Here is a 5,859-nt window from a genome sequence, read left to right on the forward strand (position 1 = left end):
TGTTCCGGTCACGTGCTTACATACGTGTCAACACGGGTTTTAATATCACACCGTTTCCATAATTATCTGTGGAACATTTATTTATTAATATCATTATTTAAAAAAAGACACACGTATTTGATATTCAGCGCATTGAGGGACTCGACCTCAATACCTATCGAGCAAATTTTTTTTTAGTATTACGCTTTTTTCTCAAAGAGCATTGGAAAAATGAGAGTTGGTTGTGCGTTAAGTTGGCCCAATGACGATGGCTTTATTGTGGGTTGCCTACATAGTGAAATTAATGTAGCAACATTGCTTTTAGCCGCTTCTAACGAATGGCTCATATACAGTAAAATTTGTTAAAATTGTTTTTTTGTAAATCGTTTTGTGAATTTCTGTTTATACTCTTTTAGAAAATTAATTTTACAAAATATCGACCAGGAATGTTAAGATTTTTTTTTATTATATAGAAACATTTTCAGAATAATAATGTCAGTGAAGAAATTACAAACACGGCCTCCGCCAGCAAAGTCTTGAGTTGACCTTGATGAGTTATTGAGTTATTTTTGATGGTCGTTTATTTTCTATCAAGTAACCAATGTACCATTGTTGTTTTAGTACGACATTTCATTTTTAGGATTACACCATCAATTCAATTTTAAAAAATTGAAAAGTTTGGTTTAGTTAACGAGTTAATTATTTATATAATTAGAGACTGTTTACTGGACTCGTTTTAGGACTCTGCTTGCCCAGCCTTGACGAGTAATCTGACGATCGTTTGATAATGTGCAGCTTGCAAAGACTCTCTAGACAAATATCATTTAATTAACGAGTTTCTTTTAAATAAATTAAAGCAATTTTCGGAATTTAAAAAAAAATATTGTGCATCCATTACAGAAGAAGCCCGCATTTCTGAACTCAGCCTGTCCAATTTTCAGTTGCGCTTCACAAGTTATTTTTACCGTCGTTCAATTCAAATTCAAATTTGTTTCAAAAATTAAGTAACAGAAAATTGTTTTTACATAGGAATTTAGGTAAACATACAAAAAAAAAGTTAATTTTTAACAATTCCCAGTAAAAAAAAGAACAGAGAAGAGAAATCGGCCTAAGCTAAAATAGTTTGTGTGCAAACTACCTACATACTATTTTTTATTTTAATAATAATAATAATAATAATAATAATAATAATAATAATAATAATAATAATAATAATAATAATAATAATAAAGGAAGATGAGGCGAACATGGCGACACGACGAGGCAGTTGTACCCAATGTAAAATTATTTTTGCATGACGATTCGTTTTTAGGATTTTTGAAAATTGTCAAATATTGTTTAGTTGACAAATGTCTCTAAACCATTTTTAAAAAAAATATATTGCGTATAGTTCATAGAAGAAGTCACATTAGCAGACTTTGCTTGCGACTCGGCCTGTCCAATCATAAAATGCATATTTGAAGAGGGCTTTGACTAGCTATCTTTACGGCTGTCAAGTTGTATTCAACGTATCGTTATTTTTGTATGACGTTTCGTTTTAAGCATTATATTATCAATTAAATTTTAGAAAATTGATTAATTTTGAATTTTTCTGAACCATTTTTGAATTTTAAGAAATATATTGCGTATAGTTCATAGTAAGTCTCATTACTAGACTTGCGACTCGACCTCCCAATTTTTGCGCGTTGAAGGGTACTAAATAAGTACCTTATAATCCATTCTCAACTAACTGTATACGCTTTCTAAGCTACAAGAATTTTACTAACCGTTGATCGATGCAGATTTCTTTATACCTAGCCTCTTGGTTGTGAATAGACTTTATGCCCCATTATTTTTCTAGTACGACGTTTGGGTTTGAGGATTGCATCTGATATTTAAAATTATTTTCTAAAAGAGTATAAAAATGCGCATTAAAAACACAAGAGTATTTATTGCAAAGTACTGCTAATTAGTAATAAAAGTAAGAGAATTATTCAACAGTTAGGATGCACATTTCTCGTTCAACATATGGCAACATCGCTTGTAGCAAGCGTATTTTCAAGGATTAACATACGGACAATGCAGATAAGATGTCAGAAGCACTCCCTACTACTCGTTGCTGATTGCGCTCTTGCCATATGATACAAGAAGTAGTGACACTCTTGATTTACTTATTTCAATAACTTATTAATTAAAATTTTGTGTTCAATGGCAAATGACACTTTTATAATATAAAATTTGTTTAAAACGAAGTGCAAAATATTTTAATGGATTATAAAAGCTTCATCCGCTTTTATTTTTATAAAAAAAAATATTAATATAAATATATATAGATAATGTGGACCGGTATACAGGGCGTTCAGAAACTATACAGGCCAAACGTAAAGGATAGATTTCTACATAAAAAAATATTTATCAACAATTTAAAAAAAAATTTACAGAACAGTTCAAAATAGAGGCACATCTTTATCTTGCCTAATAATTTTAATTTATTAAATGAATAATTGAGCATTCCAACATATAAATAAGACATGACAAGAGGTCATGATAAATTATAACAGGTAATATTTGGATTTTTTCGGATCTCCGAATGTTCCCAGCTGCATAAAAAATTGTTGGTAAGGGCTTTATTTTTCTTTTATTTATTTTTTTTCTTTTAATTGACTCCTTAAAATTAATCCGTAAAGTATCTGTTCAACCTGTATATAATATTTGCTTACTAGTTAAAATAATCGCTAAGAAAAATGTCACATTTATTATAGCTATAGCAGTATTCTCGATTCTAGTCGAGAATGAAAAATACAAATGAAATATTCTAATTAGGACAACACATACAATAAACTTACATTAAAAATTTTATATCTACACTGTTAAAATGTTTCAATATTGGTTATATATTTTTAAACCAAACATAACTTATAGACGACGTCTATATCGATGGCCTGAAGAGCGATTCAACCCAGGCCATTTGGACCTGACTTGGCTAAGCCGCTAAGTTGAGTTGAAGTGGTCATTTATATTTTTTTTGCAAAGAGACATATTCAGTCGAAAATAGGCAAGTATAGAGGTTTCTCATATACAGTGACCGCCTAAAATTCCGCATAAATTCGATAAAAATTAGAGACATGATTTTTTGAGAAAACGCTCGGACCCGTCGATTTTTATTTTAAGTTGCGCACTATTTCACATAAATTTTTGTATACAGGGTGGAACAAAAAAAATATATGATGTCATCGGTCATTTTTTTAAATGGAATGCTATATTTTTTATTGCATTTGTGAAATATAGGCGAAATTCCAAACAAGTTTCGTAGAACACACCTTTTCTCAAAACTCAACTGTTTCAGAAATATTTACATTTAACCAACAAGAAAGCAAGTAAGTACGTCTATTTATAAATTAAGATAAAATGTTATAAACTGTGATAACTCTTATTAATGTATCAAGTGTTCGTTCAAACTGATCCCCATTTACTTCTTGGCAGAACGCAAGACGGTTTACAAGCTCATGTAAAACACTATCAATAATTTCGGGTGATTTCATATCTAATTCTATTTTTCAAATCTTCTATGTTGTTTGGCTTCTCAATATAAACTTTACTTTTCAGATACCCCCATAGAAAATAGTCGCAGGGATTTAGGTCTGGTGACCTGGCCGGCCACTCTATTGGCCCTCTTCGTCCTATCCATCTTCCTGGGAAAACTGTATCCAAGTAGACTTGCTGAAACCACAAATTATCTGTCGGGACAGGAGGGTGTTGTTCGTCTGGGTATAGGGCAGCCGAAATAGGGATAAGATCTTCTTGAAGAAAATTCAAATAGCGTTGTCCTGTTAAGTTTTCTTCGAAAAAGTATGGCCCTATTACTTTATTTTCTTACAAACATTAATAGATTTACGGTACTATGTATCAGCCTCAGTTGCCCAGTGTGGATTTGACACTGACCAGTACCGACAATTTTGCCGATTTACGATACCGTTTAAACAAAAAGTTGCTTCATCCGAAAACAAAACTCGTAACACAAACTGACGGTTATTATTGCAAATGTTCATAATTTGCTCGCAAAATTGGTTTCTTCCATCAGGATCGTCCTCATTTAATTCGTGTATTATATGTATATATTCGTGTGGTATTCATTTGCTTTTAAGATGCCTCTTACTGACGTTCTGGCTATATTATTAACTGAAATTGTGCTCTATTCTACTGTTGACTGAGAAATAGGATATTTTGGGTATTTGGCATTAAACAGTTCACTTACTTCTTTTTGCGGGCGTACTCGATCTCCGTACCTTAGCATCATCAAAATTTCAATTCGTTGGGTTTCCGTTAAATTAGCCATAATTTATTCTGATAAAAACTATTTATTTTCGAACTGACAGTGACATTTGAAAATGGAGATTCTTTACAAGTGCAACCATGGAAATAGAAACAATTGGCAATGTTTATAACATTATTTTTATCCTCGATTTTACCTTAATTTATAAATAGACGTACTTAAATGTAAATATTTCGGAAACAGTTGAGTTTTGAGATAAGGTGTGTTTTACGAAACTTGCTTGGAATTTCGCCTATATTTCATAAATGCAATAAAAAATATAGCATTCCATTTAAAAAAATGACCGATTACGTGATATATTTTTTGTTCCACCCTGTATACAAAAATTTATATGAAATAATGCGCAACTTAAAATAAAAATCGACGGGTCCGAGCGTTTTCTCAAAAAATCATGTCTCTAATTTTTGTATGTGCAATGCAATTTCAGAAAACTGAAAAAAAAGGCTTTCAAACTTCGCATTGAAGCACGTGGTATTATAGTTTAAGCGCGCTTCGGGTTTTCGATATAAACGTAGTTATAGAATTAGGACTACAAACTCAGGGTTAGCTGAAACGAGTACAATCAGTCACATTGGTCTAAAAGGCTAATTGAACGCCTAACCAGACCATAAATCCTTTTCTCGAGTTCCTGAATAATAGTAGTTAGAGATATAAATAATTCTGTCGTTAACATAATATTTTTTAAAACTGGTACTTCATCAGTATAAATAACCATAGTGAAGCCATAAATTGATAATTAAGTAAACTGCATTCGAAAAAAATGACGTTGCTTTATTAAAATGAATACCTTAGATCCAGTACTGCTTAGAATGGAGTAAAAAGTTTCAGTATAAGTATTTTCAACCTTAGGAATAAAATTTTACAGGGCATAGAACAAAATATAGCTCATTCAAAATGAAATTAGCGTTCATGCTATTGCAAGCGTGTGCTTTTTTCCATTTGCAATATTTGCTCTTCTTATTAAAGATTTTTATTTCGTTCCATTAATTTAAAAAAATATTTAGCAAGAACCACTAAATACAAGCGTGTTTAAATCGGTTTCTTCGAAAAGTCAGATCGTCAGATTTTCAGCTGTTCTAACGTGATTTAGATGATTAGATCTCCGTAAATAAAATCGATCTAACCCTAAAAATTAGAGTCGAATTGAAACGTTTCCATTATTTGGACCTATTGTCAAAACTAGATTGACTTAATCCTCGGTAATAATCGTAGGATGTATCTATGTTTCCAGGTGAAGGAAATCGATTATTAATATTTCATTTTCATCTGTTCTCATGATTGGTTTTCAATGAATTTTTAAATCAATTTAAAACTAGTTTAGCGATTTGCCATTTCTGATAAACGGCTAATCAAAACAGAGGTAAAGTAAATTTGGCGTTAAAAACTTCAAAGAAAGGTAACTAAAAATAAGCGGTTGTAGTATCCATGAGTAGAACTAAAAATACAGCAGCAACATGAACTCGCGGTCACCAAGAAGATAAAATTAAGTTTATTCAATTATTCGAATCCATTTTTAGAACTTACTCAATTCTCACGTAAATGTAGTAAGTTTTTATGTTTCCAAGCAA

The sequence above is a fragment of the Anthonomus grandis genome, chromosome 22, assembly GCF_022605725.1.
Source record: "Anthonomus grandis grandis chromosome 22, icAntGran1.3, whole genome shotgun sequence".
Classification (NCBI taxonomy): domain Eukaryota; kingdom Metazoa; phylum Arthropoda; class Insecta; order Coleoptera; family Curculionidae; genus Anthonomus; species Anthonomus grandis.